Genomic DNA, 22,398 nt, shown 5'->3' on the forward strand with positions numbered 1-22,398 from the left:
ATTACTTTGATAGTATGTGAGATGAGTGCAATTGTGCAGTAGCTTGAGCATTCTTTGGCAATGCCTTTCTTTGGGATTGGAATGAAAACATTTTTTCCAGTCCTGGCTACTGCTGAGCTTTCCAAATTTGCTGGCATACTGAGTGCAGCACTTTCACAGCATCATCTTTTAGGATTTGAAATAGCTCCACTGGAATTCCATCACCTCCACTAGCTTTGTTCATTGATGCTTCCTAAAGCCCACTTGACTTCAAATTCCAAGATGTCTGGCTCTAGGTGAGTCATCACACCATCATGATTACCTAGGTCATGTAGATCTTTTTTTGTATAGCTCTTCTGTGTATTCTTTCCACCTCTTCTTAATATCTTCTGCTTCTGTTAGGTCCCTACCATTTCTGTCCTTTATTGTGCCCATCTTTGCATGCAATGTTCCCTTGGTATCTCTAATTTTCTTGAAGAGATCTCTAGTCATTCCCATTCTATTGTTTTCTTCTATTTCTTTACATTGATCACTGAAGAAGGCTTTCTTATCTCTCCTTGATATTCTTTGGAAGTCTACATTCAAATGGGTATATCTTTCCTTTTCTTCTTTGCCTTTCACTTCTCTACTTCTCACAGCTGTTTGTAAGGGCTCCTCAGACAACCGTTTTTACTTTTTGCATTTCTTTTTCTTGGGGACAGTCTTGATCACTGCCTCCGGTACAGTGTCACAAACCTCTATCAGTAGTTCTTCAGGCACACTATCAGATCTAATCCCTTGAATCTATTTGTCACTCCATTGTATAGTCGTAAGAGATTTGATTTAGGCCATACCTGAATGATCTAGTGATTTTCCCTACTTTCTTCAATTTAAGTCTGAATTTGGCAATAAGGAGTTCATGATCTGAGCCACAGTCAGCTCCCAGGCTTGTTTTTGCTAACTGTATAGAGCTTCTCTATCTTTGGCTGCAAAGAATATAATCAATCTGACTTCAGTATTGACCATCTGATGATGTCCATGTGTAGAGTCTTCTCTTGTGTTGTTGGAAGAGGGTGTTTGCTATGACCAGTGCATTCTCTTTACAGAACTCTATTAGCCTTTGCCCTGCTTCATTCTGTACTCCAAGGGCAAATTTTCCCTTTACTCCAGGTATTTCTTGACTTCCTACTTTTACTTTCCAGTCCCCTATAATGAAAAGGACATCTCTTTTTTGGGTGTTAGTTCTAGAGGATCTTGAAGGTCTTCATAGAACCATTCAGCTTCTTTAGCATTACTGGTCGGGGCATTACTTGGATTACTGTGATACTGAATGGTTTGCCTTGGAAATGAACCATAGCTTTGACTAGATGGACCTTTTTGGCAAAGTAATGTCTCTGCTTTTTAATATACTATCTAGTTTGGTCATGGCTTTTCTTCCAAGGAGCAAGTGTCTTTTAATTTCATGGATGCAGTCACCATCTGCAGTAATTTTGGAGCCCCCCCCAAAATAAAGTCTATCACTGTTTCCACTGTTTCCCCATCTGTTCACCACGAAGTGATGGGACCAGATGCCATGATCTTAGTTTTCTGAATATTGAGTTTTAAGCCAACTTTTTCACTCTCCTCTTTCACTTTCATCAAGAGGCTCTTTAGTTATTCTAAAAAGAAAAAAGCTGAGAAATCTGAGAATTCTGTATGCAGATCAAGAAGCAACAGTTAGAACTGGACATGGAACAACAGACTGGTTCCAAATCAGGAAAGGAGTATGTCAAGGCTGTATATTGTCACCCTCCTTATTTACCTTATATACAGAGTAAATCATGGAAAATGCTGGGTTGGATGAAGCACAAGCTGTAATCAAGATTGCTGGAAGAAATAGCAATAACTTCAGGTATGCAGATGACACCATGCCTTATGGCAGAAAATGAAGAGGAACTACAGAGCCTCTTGATGAAAGTAAAAGAGGAGAGTGAAAAAGTTGGCTTAAAAACACAACATTCAGAAAACTAAGATCATGACATGCAGTCCCATCACTTCATGGCAAATAGATGGGGAACCAATGGAAATGGTGATTTTTCACTGTTATATTTTGGGGCTCCAGAATCACTGCATAGGGTGAGTGCAGCCATGAAATTAGAAGACACTTGCTCCTTGGAAGAAAAACTATGACCAAATTAGACAGCATATTAAAAAGCAGAGACATTACTTTACCAGCAAAAGTCCTTCTACTGAAGGCTATGATTTTTCCAGTAGTCATGTATGTATGTGAGTGTTGGGCTATAAAGAAAGCCAAGGACCAAAGAATTAAAGCTTTCAAACTGTGGTTTTGGAGGAGACTCTTAAGAGTCCCTTGGGCTGTAAGGAGATCCAACCTGTCAATCCTAAAGGAGATCCAATCCTGTCAATTCTCAATATTCATTGGAAGGACTGATGCTGAAGCTGAAAATACAACACTTTGACCACCTGATGCGAAGAACCGTTTCACTGGAAAAGACCCTGATGCTGGGAAAGATTGAATGCAGGAGGAGAAGGGGACAACAGAGGATAAGATGGTTGGATGTTATCACCAGCACAATGGACATGAGTTTAAGTAGGCTCTGGGAGTTCGTGATGGACAGGGAAGCCTGGAGTGCTGAAGTCCATGGGATTGCAGAGAGTCAGAGATGACTTAGCTGAACTGGACTGATCGTGGAAGACAGGAGCAATCCCTTCTCCCTTGACAGAGAACAACCACCTTCCTTACCCAATGGCTATACAAGGACCTCATCTGAAGCCTCCTATGATAATTTTCATTCAACTTAAGTTCTTTCTCTGCTACTCCTTATTGCCTCCAAGCTGATAACTAGAGAATAGAGTCAACAGAAAAGTACCAGCCTTTCCCTGGGGAGGTTTGGCATACCCATTGATAAATTGAAGTGCCTAGCTAATTTATGCCCTCAAAACCAAGGAAACCTACATTAAAGCAAACTTTGAGTTCATAGCAGGGAAGGTGGAACCCACATGGAGCTGAAACAGTGAGTATTTCTTTGATATAGAAGCACTCAGTAACTCAAGATTCAGTATTTTTGCAAAGGACTCTTGAAGCTGTCCTCTATCGTTTCTAGGATGGTTCTTTGAAGCTTATATGCTCTGATGGCCTATAGCAAATGAAGAGAAAACCCCACAGCTTCTTTGACCCCATCCTTTTTTTCCCCCTCATCATTTTATTTTTTATTTCATTCATCCACAGTAATTTTGGAGAGCAGGAAAATAAAATAAAATAACATCTGCCACTGTTCCTTCTTTTTCCCCATCTATTTACTAAGAAGTGATGGGACTGGATACCATGACCTTAGTTTTTTAAATTTTGAGTTTTAAGCCAGCTTTTTTACTCTCCCTTTCACCTTCATCAAGAGACTCTCTAGTTCTTCTTCACTTTCTGCCATTAGAGTGGTATCATCTGCATATCTGTGGTTGCTGATATTTCTCCCAATAATCTTGATTCCAGCTTGTGATTAATCTAGCCTGGCATTTCACATGTTGTACCCTGTATATAAGTTATTGCAGAGTGACAGTATATAGCCTTGACATACTCCTTTCCTGATTTGGAACCAGTCTGTTGTTCCATGTCTGGTTTTAACTATTGCTTCTTGACCTGAATATAGGTTTCACAGAAGGCAGGTAAGGTGGTCTGGTATTCCCATCTCATTAAGAATTTTTCACGGTTTGTTGTGATCCACACAGTCAAAGGCTTTAGTGTAGTCAATGAAACATAAGTGAAGTGAAAAGAAAGTCAGTTGTGTCCAACTCTTTGCAACCCCAGGGCCACTGCTATAGTCCATGGAATTCTCTAGGCCAGAATAGTGGAGTGGGTAGCCTTTCCCTCTTCCAGGGAAATGAAATAGAAGTAAATGCTTTTCTGGAATTCCCTTGCTTTCTCTATGATCCAACAGATGTTAGTAATTTTATTTCTGCTTCCTCTGCCTTTTCTAGACCCAGCCTGTACATCTGGAAGTTCTTGGTTCATGTACTGAAACCTAGCTTGTAGGATTTTGAGCATTACCTTGCTAGCATGTGAAATGAACACAGTTGTACTGTAGTTTGAACATTCTTTGGCATTGCCCTTCTTTGGAATTGGACTGAAATCTGACCTTTCCCAGTCCTGTGGCCACTGCTGAGTTTTCCAGATTTGTTGGCATATTGACTGCAGCACTTTAACAGCATCATCTTTTAGGATTTGAAATAGCTCAACTGGAATTTCATCACCTCCACTAGCTTTATTTGTAGCGATGCTTCCTAAGGCCCACTTGACTTTACCCTCCAAGGTATCTGGCTCTAGGTGAGTGGCCACACCATCATAGTTATCCAGTTCATTAAGACCTTTCTTGTATAGTTCTTCTATGTATTCTTGCCACTTCTTCTCAATATCTTCTGCTTCTGTTACATTCTTGCCATTTCTGTCCTTTATTGAGCCCATCTTTGCATGAAATATTCCATTGGTATCTCCAGCTTTCTTGAAGAGATCTCTAGTCTTTCCCATTATTTTTATGACTGAGTAATAATCCATTGTATATATGTACTGTGTATTCTTTATCCTTTCATCTATTGATGTACATTTAGGTTGTTTCCATGTCTTGGCTCTTGTAAATAGTGCTTCACTGAACCCTGGGGTTCATGTATCTTTATGAGTTATGAATTTCTCCAGATATATGCTGAGGAGTGAGATTGCTGGATCATATGGTAGTTTTACCATATCTTGATAAAAGATCAGATAGCTCATGGAAGAGGGAAGTTAAAATGAATGTAAAGATAGTTTTAGGTACTGTCTGAGGACCTGTCACTTGACTATGTTTCTAACTAAGAGAGCCCAGAGGATACTCCTTGTACAAAGACAATAAATATTCTCTGCAGAAGGGTGCTCTGTGGAGGCTGTCATCTATAGGCTGGGTTGACGTGCAGAAAAGCTATCTGGGAGTTGAGCTTCCTAATATCACTTATATAATGGGACCCAGAATAACAGAGTGTGTAAGCAGTACTTATTGTAAGTGGCAAGGTAGACTTAACTACCATAATGGGCAGAAAAATTAAAGTTCTTGTTAGGGTGCCTTGAACCACAGAGATCTGACAGTCGTGAGAGGCTGGAAATCTTTGGGACAAAGTAATTGGACAGCTGATTGGGGTGATGCACAGTTTGGAAAATCAGGAAATTTTCTGGGAAAATATGACTCATGGAATATCACGGTCCCTTACCAATTTTCCACCTCTAAATCAGTTCATAGATTGACCAAAAAAAAATTTGACAGTCAACTCATACTCATCTTTATTCTATTTTTAATTGTTTTTACATTTTACATATACCTGTTTTGTATGTATCTGCTAATCCTATTGGGTGCATAAGCCAGCTTGTCATTTTGTCAACTTAATTTTGGTGATGTTTCTCCTTCTGTGGTAATAGTTGATTGTGTGTGTGTTAATCACTCAGTCATGTCCACCTCTTGGCAACCCCATGGACTGTAGCCCGCCAAGTTCTTCTGTCCATGGAGTTCTCCAGGCAAAAATACTGGGTTGAGTGCCATTTCCTTCTCTAGGGGATCTTCCTAACCCAGGGATTGAATCCAGGTCTCCCACATTGCAGGTAGATTCTTTATGGTCTAAGCCACCATCAGTGTTCATATGTAGGAAACCTCAGGGCTTAAATCAATGGTGTTTTCCTAGGGGAAAGTGTTACTTTGCTTCCTCTAAGGCAGTAACAACTTTAGCCTTCTTCCAAAACTCCATTCTAGGTTCTTTCTCATAAGCTTAAACACCCTGCCTTTGCTATTCAGAGGACTTAAGGCTTGGTCTCCAGATCAGTGTTGGTTTTGCCATGTTCCCTGGGCTAGCCTGTCTTTTTCATTAGTTTATTCTCTGTATAGATTCTCTAGTTTATGTAACTTATTCATAGAGTGGGTGGGGGTGCTCATATATTTCCTTTACTACCTAGTGAGCCTAGCAAAATTTTGTCATTTTTTAAATGTATCCAGGAGACATTTGTATTTTTGCATAAGAAGACTTCAAATTATCTAGTTTGCAAAAGGAAATCACTTTGTCTCCCCTCTAACATCACTGGCACCATGAAAATGACTAAATGCAGTTAGTAACTCCCCAGCCCACCCATCATGGTGGAATTGCTTTTGGTCCAGGAAGTATTTAATCGAGTGAATCAGAGGGGCTGTTTTTCTCATCCACTGTCAAATATACTCCCACATGGCTAACAGATGTTGATCAGAAGACTGGCCTGTATGTGGACATTTTGAATGAAGTTTCTCTGAGCAGAAGAAGCAAGGTCAGCTGGCTCTTCTCTCTACGCATTCTCTCGTCTGCATTTAACACAGAGATTTAATGTATTCTGAACTGTCCCTCTTCTTTTAGCCTTTTTTTTTTTTTTTTTGAATCAGGTTTGTATGTAGTACTTTTAGAAAGATTTTTGGACACCCAAAAAAAGCAAGAAATTTTAGAGTGTTTTAGTTCTAAAACACTCTCATCAACAGGGAATTGCCAAATTCCTGTATTCTAAGTGAGAGAAGCGTGGACGAATTTGACTGACATTCACATAAATTTTACCGACACAAATTGACATGAATTTGACAGACTTTCATATGTTGGAGCAGAGTTCTCATGCTTACACAGACCAGGCAGTGTAAGAAGCAGTAGGTGGAGGTGAGCCCTGTGCAGACAGGGGTACATGTGCTTGTCTGAGTGCAGGGGCTCATACTCAGTTCCTGTCTGTGTTGTCCTGTGGGAATGGGGCTCAGGTCTATCAGGTGTTTTAACTTTTAGAGATATCTGAAAACTGGAATTTTCTGACATGAGTTCTCCCAATTTTTGAACACTGATTTACTAAAAACAAATGTGGATATGCTACCCACAAACAACCTGACTGTTCAGAGAAACAAAACACATTTGTAGGCAGCTGACAAACTGAATTTCTCCTGCTGACAAGTTCAAATTGACAAAATGTAAATCCTATCTGCATGGCAATTTAGTTACTTTGTATCAAGGAAAATAAATTTTTGTCTCATTTATCTTTGCTTTTGTTTACTTGTTTTTCTGTCTGGGATTTTTTTCCCAAGTAAAACTTAAAAGTCTAGTGGATCCTCTATCAATTAGAGCTCCACATATGCAAAGATCCTGTGTATAAGGGTGTGTGTGTTTGAGAGTGAGAAGGGCAGAGAGAGAGGAGAAACATGGAAACAATTTAGAATCTCAAGAAAGCTACGCTGACTCTAAATAAGCCAAATGTTCAATGAGAGAATGATAAAAAAAAAAGTATATTGGTTTCTTCACACAATAGAATACTGTACAACCATGCAAAGATCACACTATTGATCCACACAATAACATGGATTAATCTCACAGACAATATGTTGAACAAAAGGAACCAGACACAACAAAGGGTGTATGCATGATTCTACTTACATGGAGTGCAAGAACAGACAAAAATAATCAATGGTGTTAGAACTCAACTCGTTAGTTTACAGCGATAGAACTTTGGAGGACACACAGGAGCTTTCTAGGATGTTGGTAATGGTCTGTCTTCTGACCCGGGAGTGGTTGTGTAGCTGTTAACAGTTAAGATTTCTGCATTCTATGTGCAATGAAAAGTAAATCAATAACTAAACGGCAGCAGCTGTGGTTAACTGAGTTAACTCTATGGTTTTGCAGCTCAGGGATAGTCTCTGAGTAATTTGAAGGGGATTTTCAAGGATTCCCATTTTCACAGGTGTGAAAGGGCTGAAACTGGAAGGCTAATTCTTCTCTCATTCAACTTGTGATGTCAGCCTAACAAGCACACATGGTAGAGCTGAAGGCCATCAGCTTCCCCATGTCGTGTGATAGTCCAGTTTTTCCAAGTCCTCCAGGTCCCCCACCTATGAAATACAACTTCCTTTAACCAAGTATAGCCATTCAGAGTTTCCTGTAAACCTGCCAAGCTTGGGAGTGGCACTTTGGTGGGCACTCCTTGTGGACACTGACCCTTTCTCTGACCCTGCAGTACCCTAGCCTCTGCACATTAAAAAAAAAAAAAATAGAGTAATCTTCTCCCTTCACTCACAAGCCTAATATTTCTATAAAGTGGCCTGAGGAATAGACTCAGGAGACTGGCTGCTCCCCAGCCTGACTCTCTTCTACTGAGAATTTGAGTCACAGTGCAGATTGCCTCTCCTGTCCCAGGGACTAGCAAGTGAGGTCCCAACAAGAAGCTATTGGAAGGAACCTAAAGAGCCCGGGCTGTTTAATTTGGCATTTGTTCTTTTTTTTTTTTCTTTTCTTTTTTTAATACAAATTTATTTATTTTAATTGGAGGTTAATTACTTTACAATATTGTATTGATTTTGCCATACATCAACATGAATCCGCCACAGGTATACACGTGTTCCCCATCCTGAAACCCCCTCCCACCTCCCTCCTTGTACCATCCGTCTGGGTCATCCCAGTGCACCAGCTCCAAGCATCCAGTATCATGCATCAAACCTGGACTGGCGATTCGTTTCATATATGATATTATACATGTTTCAACGCCATTCTCCGAAATCATCCCACCCTCGCCTTCTTCCAGAGTCCAAAAGACTTCTATACATCTGTGTCTCTTTTGCTATCTCACATACAGGGTTATTGTTACCATCTTTCTAAATTCCATATATATGCATTAGTGTACTGTACTGGTCTTTTTCTTTCTGGCTTACTTCTCTCTGTATAATAGGCTCCAGTTTCATCCACCTCATTAGAACTGATTCAAATGTATTCTTTTTAATGGCTGAGTAATACTTCATTATGTATATGTACCACAGCTTTCTTATCCATTCATCTGCTGATGGACATCTAGGTTGCTTCCATGTCCTGGCTGTTATAAACAGTGCTGCGATGAACATGGGTTACATGTGTCTCTTTCAATTCTGGTTACCTCGGTGTGTATGCCCAGCAGTGGGATTGCTGGGTCATAAGGCAGTTCTATTTCCAGTTTTTTAAGGAATTGCCACACTGTTCTCCATGTGGCTGTACTAGTTTGCATTCCTACCAACAGTGTAAGAGGGTTTCCTTTTCTCCACACCTTCTCCAGCATATATTGCTTGTAGACTTTTGGATTGCAGTCATTCTGACTGGCGAGAAATGGTACTTCATTGTGGTTTTGATTTACATTTCTCTGATAATGAGTGATGTTGAGCATCTTTTCATGTGTTTGTTAGCCATCTGTATGTCTTCTTTAGAGAAATCTCTATTTAGTTTTTTGGCCCATTTTTTGATTGGGTCATTTATTTTTCTGGAATTGAGCTGCAGGCATTGCTTGTATATTTCTGAGATTAATCCTTTGTCAGTTGCTCCATTTGCTATTATTTTCTCCCATTCCAAAGGCTGTCCTTTCACTTTGCTATAGTTTCCTTCATTGTGCAAAAGCTTTTAAGTTTTATTAGGTCCCATTTGTTTATTTTTGCTTTTATTTTCATTACTCTGGGAGGTGGGTCATAGAGGATCCTACTGTGATGTATGTCGGAGAGTGTTTTGCCTATGTTCTCCTCTAGGAGTTTTATAGTTTCTGGTCTTACGTTTAGATCTTTAATCCATTTTGAATTTATTTTTGTATATGGTGTTGGAAAGTGTTCTAGTATCATTCTTTTACAAGTGGTTGACCAGTTTTCCCAGCACCACTTGTTAAAGAGATTGTCTTTTCTCCATTATATATTCTTGCCTCCTTTGTCAAAGATAAGGTGTCCATAGGTGCGTGGATTTATCTCTGGGTTTTCTATTTCATTCTACTGATCTATATTTCTGTCTTTGTGCTGGTACCATACTGTCTTGATAACTGTAGCTTTGTAGCCAAAGCTTTGTAGCTTTCTAGACTGTAGCCAGGTCTGGCAGGTTGATTCCTCCTGTTCCATACTTCTTTCTCAAGATTGCTTTGGCTTTTGGAGATTTTTTTGTATTTCCATACAAACTGCAAAATTATTTGTTCTAGTTCTATGAAAAATACCATTGGTACCTTGATAGGAATTGCATTGAATCTATAGATTGCTTTGGGTAGTATACTCATTTTCACTATATTGATTCTTCCAATCCATGAACATGGTATATTTCTCCACCTATTTGTGCCCTCTTTGATTTCTTCCATCAGTGTTTTATAGTTTTATATTTCTAGGTCTTTTGTTTCTTTCAGTTCAGTTAGTTCAGTCACTCAGTCATGTCCAACTCTTTGTGACATCATGAATTGCAGCATGCCAGGCCTCCCTGTCCATCACCAACTCCTGGAGTTCAACCAAACTCGTGTCCATTGAGTCAGTGATGCCATCGAGCCATCTCATCCTCTATTGTCCCCTTCTCCTCCTGCCCCCAATCCCTCCCAGCATCAGAGTCTTTTCCAATGAGTCAACTCTTCGCATGAGGTGGCCAAAGTTTGTTTCTTTAGGTAGATATATTCCTAAGTATTTTATTCTTTTCATTGCAATGGTGAATGGAATTGTTTCCTTATTTTCTCTTTCTGTTTTCTCATTGTTAGTGTATAGGAATGCAAGAGATTTCTGTGTGTTAATTTTATATCCTGTAACTTTACTATATTCATTGATTAGCTCTAGTAATTTTCTGGTGGAATCTTTAGGGTTTTCTATGTAGAGGATCATGTCATCTGCAAACAGTGAGAATTTTACTTCTTTTCCAATCTGGATTCCTTTTATTTCTTTTTCTGCTCTGATTGCTGTGGCCAAAACTTCTGAAACTATGTTGAATAGTAGTGGTTAGAGTGGGCACCCTTGCCTGTTCCTGACTTTAGGGGAAATGCTTTCAATTTTTCACCATTGAGGGTAATGTTTGTCATATATAGCTTTCATTATATTGAGGTATGTCCCTTCTATCCCTGCTTTCTGGAAAGTTTTTATCATAAATGGATGTTAAATTTTGTCAAAGGCTTTTTCTGCATCTATTGAGATAATCGTATGGTTTTTATCTTTCAATTTGTTAATGTGGTGTATTACATTGATTGATTTGCAAATATTAAAGAATCCTTGCATTCCTGGGATAAAGCCCACTTGGTCATGATGTACGATGCTTTTAATATGTTGTTGGATTCTGTTTGCTAGAATTTTGTTAAGGATTTTTGCATCTGTGTTCATCAGTGATATTGGCCTGTAGTTTTCTTTTTTGTGTGTGGTATCTTTGTCTGGTTTGGGTATTAAGGTGATGGTGGTCTCATAGAATTAGTTTGGAAGTTTACCTTCTTCTGCAATTTTCTGGAAGAGTTTGAGTAAGATAGGTGTTAGCTCTTCTCTAAATTTTTGGTAGAATTCAGCTGTGAAGCCATCTGTTACTGGGCTTTTGTTGGCTGGAAGATTTCTGATTACCGTTTTGATTTCTGTGCTTGTGATAAGTCTGTTAAGATCTTCTATTTCTTCCTGGTTCAGTTTTGGAAAGTTATACTTTTCTAAAAATTTGTCCATTTCTTCCAAGTTTTCCATTTTATTGGCATATGGTTGATGATAGTAGTCTTTTATGATCCTTTGTATTTCTGTGTTGTCTGTTGTGATTTCTCCATTTTCATTTCTAATTTTGTTCATTTGATTCTTCTCCCTTTGTTTCTTGATGACTCTAGCTAATGGTATGTCAATTTTATTTATCTTCTCAAGGAACCAGCTTTTAGCTTTGTGGATTTTTGATATGGTCTCTTTTGTTGCTTTTGCATTTATTTCTGCCCTAATTTTTAAGATTTCTTTCCTTCTACTAACCCTGGGGTTCTTCATTTTTTCTTTTCTAGTTGCTTTAGGTGTAGAGTTAGGTTATTTATCTGAATTTTTTCTTTTTTATTGAGGTAAGCCTGTATTGCTATGAACCTTCCCCTTAACACTGCTTTTACAGTGTCCGAAAGGTTTTGGGTTGCTGTGTTTTCATTTTCATTCGTTTCTATGCATATTTTGATTTCTTTTTGGATTTCTTCTATGATTTGTTGGTTATTCAGAAGCGTGTTGCTTAGCCTCCATATGTTGGATTTTTTAATAGTTTTTTTCCTGTAATTGAGAAAGTGAAGAAGAATTAAAGAGCCTTTTGATGAAAGTGAAAGAGGGGAGGGAAAAATTTGGCTTAAAGCTCAACATTCAGTAAACTAAGATCATGGTATCTGGTCCCATCACTTCATGGCAGATAGATGGGGAAATAGTGAAAACAGTGGCTGACTTTATTTTTCTGGGCTCCAAAATCACTGCAGATGGTTATTGAAGCCATGAAACTAAAAGACACTTACTTCTTGGAAGGAAAGTTATGACCAACCTAGACAGCATATTAAAAAGCAGAGACATTACTTTGCCAACAAAGGTCTATCTAGTCAAGGCTATGGTTTTTCCAGTGGTCATGTATTGATGTGAAAGTTGGACAATAAAGAAAGCTGAGCACCGAAGAATTGATGCTTTTGAACTGTGGTGTTGGAGAAGACCCTTGAGAGTCCCTTGGACTACATGGAGATCCAACCAGTCCATTCTGAAGATCAGTCCTGGGTGTTCATTTGAAGGACTGATGTTGAAGCGGAAACTCCAATACTTTTGGCCACCCGAAGAGCTGACTCATTGGAAAAGACCCTGATGCTGGGAAAGATTGAGGGCAGGAGGAGAAGGGGATGACAGAAGATGAGATGGTTGGATGGCATCACCAAGTAAGAGGAACATGGGTTTGGGTGGACTCCAGGAGTTGGTGATGGACAGGGAGGCCTGGCATTCTGTGCTTCATGGGGTCAAAAAGAGTCAGACGTGACTGAGAGACTGAACTGGACTGAACTTACTGCATTGTGGTCATAAAAGATGATTGGAATGATTTCAGTTTTTTTGAATTTACCAAGGCTAGATTTATGGCCCAGGATGTGATCTATCCTGGAGAAGTTTCTGTGTACACTTGAGCAAAAGGTGAAATTCATTGTTTTGAGGTGAAATGTCCTATAGATATCAATTAGGTCTAGCTGGTCCATTGTGTCATTTAAAGTTTGCGTTTCCTTGTTAATTTTCTGTTTAGTTGATCTATCCATAGGTGTGAGTGGGGTATTAAAGTCTCCCACTATTATTATGTTATTGTTAATTTCCCCTTTCATACTTGTTAGCATTTGCCTTACATATTTGGAAAAGGCAATGGCACCCCACTCCAGTACTCTTGCCTGGAGAATCCCAGGGATGGGGGAGCCTGGTGGGCTGCCTTGTAGGGGGTCACACAGAGTCAGATATGACTGAAATGACTTAGCAGCAGCAGCAGCAGCCTTACATATTGTGGTGCTCCTATGTTGGATGTATATATGTTTATAATTGTTATATCTTCTTCTTGGATTGATCCTTTGATCATTATGTAGTGTCCTTCTTTGTCTCTTTTCACAGCCTTTATTTTAAAGTCTATTTTATCTGATATGAGTATTGCTACTCCTGCTTTTTTTTTTTTTTTTTTGGTCTCCATTTGTGTGAAATATCTATTTACAGCCCTTCACTTTCAGTCTGTATGTGTCCCTTGTTTTGAGATGGGTCTCTGGTAGACAGCATATATAGGGGTCTTGTTTTTGTATCCATTCAGCCAGTCTTTGTCTTTTGGTTGGGCATTCAACTGACTCTTTGCAACCTCATGGGCTGTAGCCTACCAGGCTCCTCTGTCCATGGGATTTTCCAGGCAATAGGCCTGGAGTGGATTGCCATTTCCTTCTCCAGGGGATCTTCCCAACCCAGGGATTGAACCTGGGTCTCCCGCATTATAGACAGACGCTTTACCATCTGAGCCACCAGGGAAGTCTATATATGTTTATAATTGTTATATCTTCTTCTTGGATTTATCCTTTGATCACTATGTAGTGTCCTTCTTTGTCTCTTTTCACAGCTTTTATTTTAAAGTCTATTTTATCTGATATAAATATTGCTACTCCTGCTTTTTTTTTTTTTTTTTTTGGTCTCCATTTGTGTGAAATATCTTTTTACAGCCCTTCACTTTCAGTCTGTATGTGTCCCCAGTTTTGAGGTGGGTCTCTGGTAGACAGCATATATAGGGGTCTTGTTTTTGTATCCATTCAGCCAGTCTTTGTCTTTTAGTTGGGGCATTCAACCCATTTACATTTAAGGTAATTATTGATAAGTATGGTCCCATTTCCATTTACTTTGTTGTTTTGGATTCGAGTTTATACACCTTTTCCTGTGTTTCCCGTCTAGAGAAGATCCTTTAGCATTTGTTGAAAAGCTGGTTTGGCTGTGCTGAATTCTCTCAGCTTTTGCTTGTCTGTAAAGCTTTTGAATTTTCCTTCATATCTGAATGAGATCCTTGCTGGGTTGGTAATCTGGGTTGTAGGTTTTTCTCTTTCATCACTTTAAGTATGTCCTGACATTCCCTCCTGGCCTGAAGAGTTTCTATTGAAAGATCAGCTGCTATCCTTATGGGAATCCCCTTGTGTGTTATTTGTTGTTTTTCCCTTGATGCTTTTGATATTTGTTCTTTGTGTTTGATCTTTGTTAATTTGATTAATATGTGTCTTAGGGCATTTCACCTTGGGTTTATCCTGTTTGGGACTCTCTGGGTTTCTAGGACTTGGGTGACTATTTCCTTCCCCATTTTAGGGAAGTTTTCAACTATTATCTCCTAGAGTATTTTTTCATGGCCTTTCTTTTTGTCTTCTTCTTCTGGGACTCCTATGATTTGAATGTTGGGGCGTTTCAGAATGTCCCAGAGGTCCCTGAGGTTGTCCTCATTTCTTTTAATTTTTTTTCTTTTTTCCTCTCTGCTTCATTTACTTCTGCCATTCTACCTTCTACCCCATGTATCCTATCTTCTGCCTCCATTATTCTACTGTTGGTTCCCTCCAGAGTGTTTTTTATCACATTTATTGCATTATTCATTATTAATTGACTCTTTTTTTTTTCTTCTAGGTCCTTGTTAAACATTTATTGAATCTTCTCAATCCTTATCTCCAGGCTATTTATCTGTAACTCTATTTTGTTTTCAAGATTTTGGACCATTTTTATTATCATTATTCTAAATTCTTTTTCAGGTAAACTCCCTATCTCCTCCTCTTTGGTTTGGTTTGGTGGGCATTTATCATATTCCTTTACCTTCTGAGTATTTCTCTGCCTTTTCATCTTGTTTGGATTGCTGTGTTTGGGATGGCCTTTCTGTATTCTGCCAGTTTGTGGTTCCTCTTTATTGTGGAGTTTCCTCCCTGTGGGTGGGGTTGGACGAGTGGCTTAGCAAGGTTTCCTGGTTAGGGAAGCTTGCATCGGTGTTCTGGTGGGTGGAGCTGGATTTCTTCTCTCTGGAGTGCAATGAAGTGTCCAGTACTGAGTTTTGAGATGTCTGTGGGTTTGGTGTGACTTTGGGCAGCCTGTATATTGAAGCTCAGGGCTATGTTCCTGCATTGCTGGAGAATTTGCATGGTATGTCTTGCTCTGGAACTTATTGGCTCTTGGGTGGTGCTTGGTTTCAGTGTAGGTATGGAGGCTTTTGGATGATCTCTTATCAATTAATGTTCCAGGGAGTCAGGAGTTCTCTGCTGTCCTCAGGTTTGAGGCTTGAGCCTCCTGTCTCTGGTTTTCAGTCTTATTCTTACAGTAGCCTCAAGACTTCTCCATCCATACAGCACTGATAATAAAACTTCTAGGTAATGTTGAAAAGATTCTCCACAGTGAGGGACACCCAGAGAGGCTCACAGAGTTACATGGAGAAGAGAAGAGGGCGGAGGGAGATAGAGGTGACCAGGAGAAGAGGGGGAATCAAAAGGAGAGAGAGCAAGCTAGCCAGTATTCAATTCCCTATGTGCTCTCCACAGTCTGGAACCCTCAGAGAGGTTCATGGAGTTACACAGAGAAGAGAAGGAGGGAGGAGATAGAGGTGAGCAGGAGGACAAAGGGGGGAATCAAAAGGAGAGAGATAGATCTAGGCAGTGCTCTGTTCCCTAAGTGTTCTCCGCAGCCCGGAACACCCACAGAAATTCACAGAGTTGGGTTGAGAAGAGAAGGTGAAGGGAGGAGATAGAAGTGACCTGGGGGAGAAAAAGGAGAGTCAAAAGGGGAGGAGAGTAATCAAGCCAGTAATCATATGCAAGTAAAAATGGGTACTGAAGATTGGATTCTTAAATATACAAGTTGGTAACAAATACTATAAAGCAAAGATTAAAAATCTAGAGTAGAAGTTAGACTCTCAAAAATACAATATTTTTTAAAAAATCACAAAAAGTGTAAGAAATATATATGAAGTTTGCTTTAAAAATAGGGTCTTTTTTTGGTTCAAGGTAATAGTATGTTATAAAAATGAAAATTAAAGGAATAATAGAGGATTTTAAAAAGAAAAAAATAAAAATTAAAAAAAATGATAATAGTAAAAATATATCTAGGAATTAGGAATTTCTCTGGAGCTGTTGAGGGCAGTGTGGGGTCAGTTCAGTTTCAGATAGTTCCTTGTTCCACCTTATACTTCTCAAGATCCATGCACCCTTTCCAATGTAGTCGGTGTTAACTACAGGGATTTTAATCTGTTGCACCTGTCACTTCCAAAGCGGTTCCCTCTGTGTGGTCTCTTCAGTGTCCAATTTCTGCCCTGACACTAGGGGGCAAAGGTGGTCTATTGTTTAGGCTCACTAGTTCAGTACTGCTGTGGGAAGGGAGGAACACTGCAAACAAATATCACTGGCATGTGTGGGGAGTACTCGCAGTGTCTCAGCCACACTGGGTTTGCCCCCACTCACTACATTTGTGCTTTTCAGACTACACTGCTCAGGCTTCAGGTTGCTCAGCAGGGAGCGGGCCCTGGGTTGCATGAACTTCCCAGGTCTAAGTCGCTCAGGCTCAGGTTCTCGGGTACTCCACAAAGGTGCAAACTTGGTTGGGCCTGCATTTTGTGCCGTTCCCAGGTCCGAGCAGCTCAGGCAACCAGGTGCATGGTGAGCACACTCTCCTCAGGTGTGGTGTGTCTTATCACCTCCCTGATCCCAGCTCCTCAGGTTTCCAGGTGCTCCCATCTCCAGTGTGCCGTGTGTCTCTTTGGGGGAGCTGATCCCTGGCTGCAACCCTCCCAGCGGATCATCCAGAATCTCAGGAAGTATTGGTTAGAAACTGGAAGCCTGTTCACAGTTTGGTAGGGGATGGCCTCTCTGGGGCTGAGTTTTCCCCTTTCTGGCTCTGGCTGGTGCCCGCCTGGCCCCTGCCTCCGGCAGGGGATGGGCCAGTCCGCAGCTGGCTAGCTCTCCTCTGGTTTTTGCTCAGTCCTTTGTCCTGTGAGCAGGCCCAGCAGTGCCTTAGGTTAGGGCTTTTTGCAGAATAGTTCTCTCTCTCTCTCTCTCTTTTTTTTTTTTTTTTCCTCTCTCTCTCTCTCTGGCTATCCCACAGTCTGGGTTGCTATCTCACGTTAGCTCCCTCAGATTGCCCTCAGGGCATTCAGGCCCGGTCCTTACCCTGAGCAATGCCGCCCACTCCTCACTGTTCAGCCCCCGCTTGCTGGTGGCAGATGCTAGTGTCTGGGGTACTTCTCTGTTTGAAGTTGCCTTTAGGCACATAATTTGTGGGTTTTGTTTGTTTATTTTTCCTCCCAGTTATGTTACCCTCCAAGATTCGAAGAATTCCCCAGACCCGTGGGTGAGAGGGTTTTCTGGTGTTTGGAAACTTCCCCTCTATTAAGACTCCCTTCCTGGGATGGCTCTCCCTCCCTAATTCTTTTTTCTCTCTTTTTATCTTTTATATTTTGTCCTACCTCCTTTCGAAGACAATGGGCTGCTTTTCTGGGTGCCTGATGTCCTCTGCCAGTGTTCAGTTGTTTTGTGGAGTTTGTTCAGGATTTAAATGTTCTTTTGATGAATTTGTAAGGGAGAAAGTGATCTCCCTGTCCTATTCCTGCACCATCTTAGGACCACCCCCCTCTAAAGGAATTTTAAAAGAATAAAACTTAGTCTTTCTACAAATGTTTATTGAGCACTGATTTCTAAAGGCCATGGATATAGCAGTGAACAACAAAATCCTTATTCTTATGAAATTTACACTTGAATCTATTTTAAGAACTTTCCTTAAAATGTCCATTATATTCCTTTAACTTTTAAGTGACAAGAAGTATTTAAGGAAGAAGGAGAAAGCTACTGGGAAAGGAAAAAAAAAAAACAGAATGATTCAACTTATTTTTTGTGTGTGTTAAAAATATTCAGCTTATTATTATTATGTGCTAAAATAATAAGAGAGCCCCAGTATCTGACCTAACTGATCTTCCTAAGCCAGAATTTGAGACATGGAGGGTGTTTTATCAAGCACCCATCCATTCATTCACTCACTGAGACCCCTCTAGGTACCTGGAGCTGTGCCATGGGCTAAAGACACACTAATGAGAAGCCTGGGGAAAGCTTCCTGCCTCTGAAGAGACATTAATTTAGTAAGATTGAATCTTTCAAGATCATATGTGTGCTAAGTCACTTCAGTTGTATCTGACTCTTTGTGACCCTATGGACTCCAGGCCACCAGCCTCATCTGTCCGTGGGATTCTCCAGGCAAGAAATTGAAGTGGGTTGCCATGCCCTCCTCCAGGGGATCTTCCCTACCCAAAGACTGAACCCACGTCTCTTATGTCTCCTGAATTGGCGGCAGGTTCTTTACCACCAGTGCCACATGGGAAGCCCCTCAAGATCATATATCCCAAGCCAAAGAGATGAATATTTTTTAAAAATAAAAGTTATTCAAGTATTTCTTTATATATATTCACTTTACTTATACAGAGCTAATAAGGGGAATGTAGTTATCTGCTTTTTTCTATAATACATTTTCTATGCTCTGATTATTACTATGTGGTCCCAAGTCTTCACTTCTGTGAATTTAATAGGTGCTTATGGCAATTGGGAATCACTTGCCAGCCAAAAAGAAACTTTCTCCCACGTGTCTGTTGCAGAGAGTAATGGACCATTTGTCATGTTATGAGAGGTCTCATTTGGACTGTGTGAGATGGTAACCTGACTTTGAGGTTGCTTCACCCCCCAGGAAGTCCTGCTTCAGATAAGACAATATATTTATAATGATGTAATACAGAATTGGTATCATTGTATAAAACAGAAATAACCCTGTTGTTCCCAAAGTTTTGGAATACACATCAGAGTCAGAGAAACACAGATTGGTGTTCTTGTTGTTGCTCTTCAGTTGCTAAGTCTTGTCTGACTCTTTGCAACCTGTAGCATGCAACTTTGAGGACTGTAGCACACAGGTTCCTCTGTCCTCCACTGTCTCCTGGTGTTTGCTCACATTCATGTCCAATGAGGCAATGCTGCTGTCTAACCATCTCATCCTCTTCCACCCCCTTTTCCTTTTGCCTTCAGTCTTTCCCAGCATTAGGGTCTTTACCAATGAATCCACTCTTTGCATCAGGCCAAAGTATTGGAGCTTCAGCTTCAGCATCAATATCAGTCCTTCCAATGAATATTCAGTGTTGATTTCCTTTAGGATTGACTGGTTTGATCTCCTTTGCTGTCCAAGGGACTCTCAAGAGTCTTCTCCAGCACCACAGTTTGAAAGCATCAATTCTCTGGTGCTCAGCCTTCTTTATGGACCAACTCTCATATCTGTACATGACTACTGGAAAAACCAGAGCTTTGCCAGATTGGTTGGCTTACCCTTAAAGACTCTTACTCAGAAAGTCTGGATGAGGGCTGAGAATTTGCGTTTCTAACAGTCTCCAGTGATGCCTGCACTGATCATTCAGAGGCTACATGTTGAGAACCACCTTGTCTTAATTTAAATATTTGGTTGCAATAAACATGTAAAATTGGTTGATCTGTAGGTATATAAATTGTTATATGAAGGAGGCCATTGTATTCTTTTTTAATTCATTAATTCTAATTGGAGGCTAATTACAATATTGTGGTGGTTTGGGACATACATTCACATGAATCAGCCATGAGTGTACATATGTCCCCATCCTGAAGCCCCCCTCACACCTCCCTCCCCATCCCATCCCTCTGGGTCATCTCAGTGCACCAGCTTTGAGTGCCCTGTTTCATGCATTGAACTTGGACTGTTCACCTATTTCACATATGGTAATATACATCTTTCAATGCTATTCTCTCAAATCATCCCACCCTCACCTTCTTCCACAGAGTCCAAAAGTCTGTTCTTTATATCTGTGTCTCTTTTGCTGTCTCAAATATAGGGTCATCATTATCATCTTTCTAAATTCCATATATATGCCTTAATATACTGTATTGGTGTTTTTCTTTCTGGCTTACTTCACTCTGTATAATAGACTCCAGTTTCATCCACCTCATTAGAACTGATTCTAATGTGTTCTTTTTAATAGCTGAGTAATATTTCATTGGGTATATGTATCACAGCTTTCTTATCCATTTGTCTGCTGATAGACATCTAGGTTGCTTCCATGTCCTAGCTATTGTAAACAGTGCTGTGATGAACACTAGGGTACATGTGTCTCTTTCAACTCTGGTTTCCACAGTGTGTATGCCCAGCAGTGGGATTGCTGGGCCATATGGCAGTTCTATTTCCAGTTTTTTAAGGAATCTCCATACTGTTCTCCTTTGTGGCTGTACTAGTTTGCATTCCTACCAACAGTGTAAGAGAGGTTCCCTTTTCTCCACACCCTCTCCAGCATTTATTGTTTGTAGACTTTTGGATCATAGCCATTCTGACTGGCATGAAATGGTACCTCATTGTGGTTTTGATTTGCATTTCTCTGATAATGAGTGATGCTGAGCATCTTTTCATGTGTTCTTGTAACTGGCTGGGTTACCCAGTATCATAAGGACTAGGCAGTTATAGCTGTTGAGCTCTTGAAGTGTGGCTGTTGACATACGTTGAAATGAAAATATTTTAGATCTCTGATATTAAGCAAAATATATTATTAAAAATAATTTGACTTGATTTTTTAATTTTTAATGAGGCTAAAAGGAATTTTAAATTAAGGCTTGTAATTTGCATTCTATTTCTCCTGGACAAAACTGATCTGTAAAGCTTTTCTAAGTGTGTATGCTGAAGATTTGGAGGTTTTTTTAGGATTTGAAATTTTTTAAGAACTTAAAAGAGTTACTAGAAGAGGAAAAGAAGGTATTATGCTTTTTTTTTGGTATCAATAGGTAAATTATGTTGTTTTCAGCAATATCCTTTATATTCATTTTGTTTTGAATACCAATTAACAAGATTAATATTCATCAGGTGTTTTCAGTAGATGCAGGACCTGCCTCAGTTAATGTAGCTGTTGGGTCAGTTTCTCCTGAGTTGTTTTTATTCCTTGAAGTTACTAAGCAGTGCTCTTCTTCAGAAGCAAACCCCGTAAAGGCCACGGAAATTCCCTTCTTTGAATCTATTTGGACCCCTTGTTCAATACACATAAATCAGTCCCAGATGGATCATAAACCTAAGCTTAGGAGAATATAGTCATGATCTTGGTGGAAACAAAGACTTTTAAAACAGGACTGCAATATAATAGATACAAAGAAAAGATATCTAAGCTGGACTAAGTAAAATTACATGTGTTTGTCAAGAGCATTTTTAAGAGAGTATTAAGAGAGTAGATTGCCTTGGATAATATGGTTATTTTAATAATATTAATTCTTCCAATCCAAAACATGGTGTGTCTTTCCAATTGTTTGTGTTGTCTTTCTTTCATCATTGTCTTATAATTTTCCAAGTACTGGTCTTTTAACTCTTTTGGTGGGTTTATTCCTAGGTAGTTTATTCTTTTTGATGTGATGGTAAATGGGATTTTTCCCTTATTTTTTCTTTCTGATAGTTCATTGTAGTGTATAGAAATGCAACCAGTTTTTGTATATTTATTTTGTATCCTACAACTTTACTGAATTCACTGATGAGCTCTAGTAGTTTTCTGTGGTATCTTTAGGATTTTCTTTGTATAGTGTCATGTCATCTGCAAACAGTGACAGTTTTACTTGTTCCTTTCCAGTTTTGATTCTTTTTATTTCTTTTCCTTCTCTGGTTGATGTGACTAAGACTTCCAAAACTATGTTGAACAAAAATGGTGAAAGTGGGAATCCTTGTCTTATTCCTGATCTTTGAGAAAATACTTTCAGAGGAATCACTATAGGTACACCTATATAAGTACACCTGTAACATATAATATTTTACAGCAACTATACTTAAAATTTAAAAGCATTATTAAGAGAGTGAAACCCAATTATAGAATGTGAGATATATATATATATACACATATTCAACAAAGGAATTTCATCCAGAATTTATAAAGAACTTCATCAACTGAGTAAGAGAAAGGGAGATAACTTGTTTTCTTACTCAACTGACTAAGAAAAAGGGAAGATAGCAAAAGACTTGAACAGATACTTCATAGAAAAGAATATCCCAAGTGGCCAAAGCACATGCACAATGCTCAGACTCATTAATCACTAGGAAAATACAAAACAAAACCACAATACAATGCCATTGCACACACACCAGAATAGCTACAATGAAAAGATTGACAATAGAAAGTGTAGATGAGGATGGAAGC

General features: G+C 39.5%; 1 protein-coding gene and 1 non-coding gene across 3 annotated transcripts in view; one reads left to right on the forward strand and one right to left on the reverse strand.

Annotated features, from left to right (window-relative positions):
• Positions 1-22,398, forward strand: part of PAK5 (p21 (RAC1) activated kinase 5) — a 415,486-nt gene that overhangs the window by 193,718 nt on the left and 199,370 nt on the right. The window lies entirely within an intron of this gene.
• TRNAY-AUA lies at positions 13,638-13,709 on the reverse strand. The gene has a single exon. It is a non-coding gene; the product is annotated as a tRNA-Tyr (tRNA).

This window comes from Oryx dammah, unplaced genomic scaffold, assembly GCF_014754425.2.
Source record: "Oryx dammah isolate SB20612 unplaced genomic scaffold, SCBI_Odam_1.1 HiC_scaffold_10, whole genome shotgun sequence".
In the NCBI taxonomy this organism is placed as follows: domain Eukaryota; kingdom Metazoa; phylum Chordata; class Mammalia; order Artiodactyla; family Bovidae; genus Oryx; species Oryx dammah.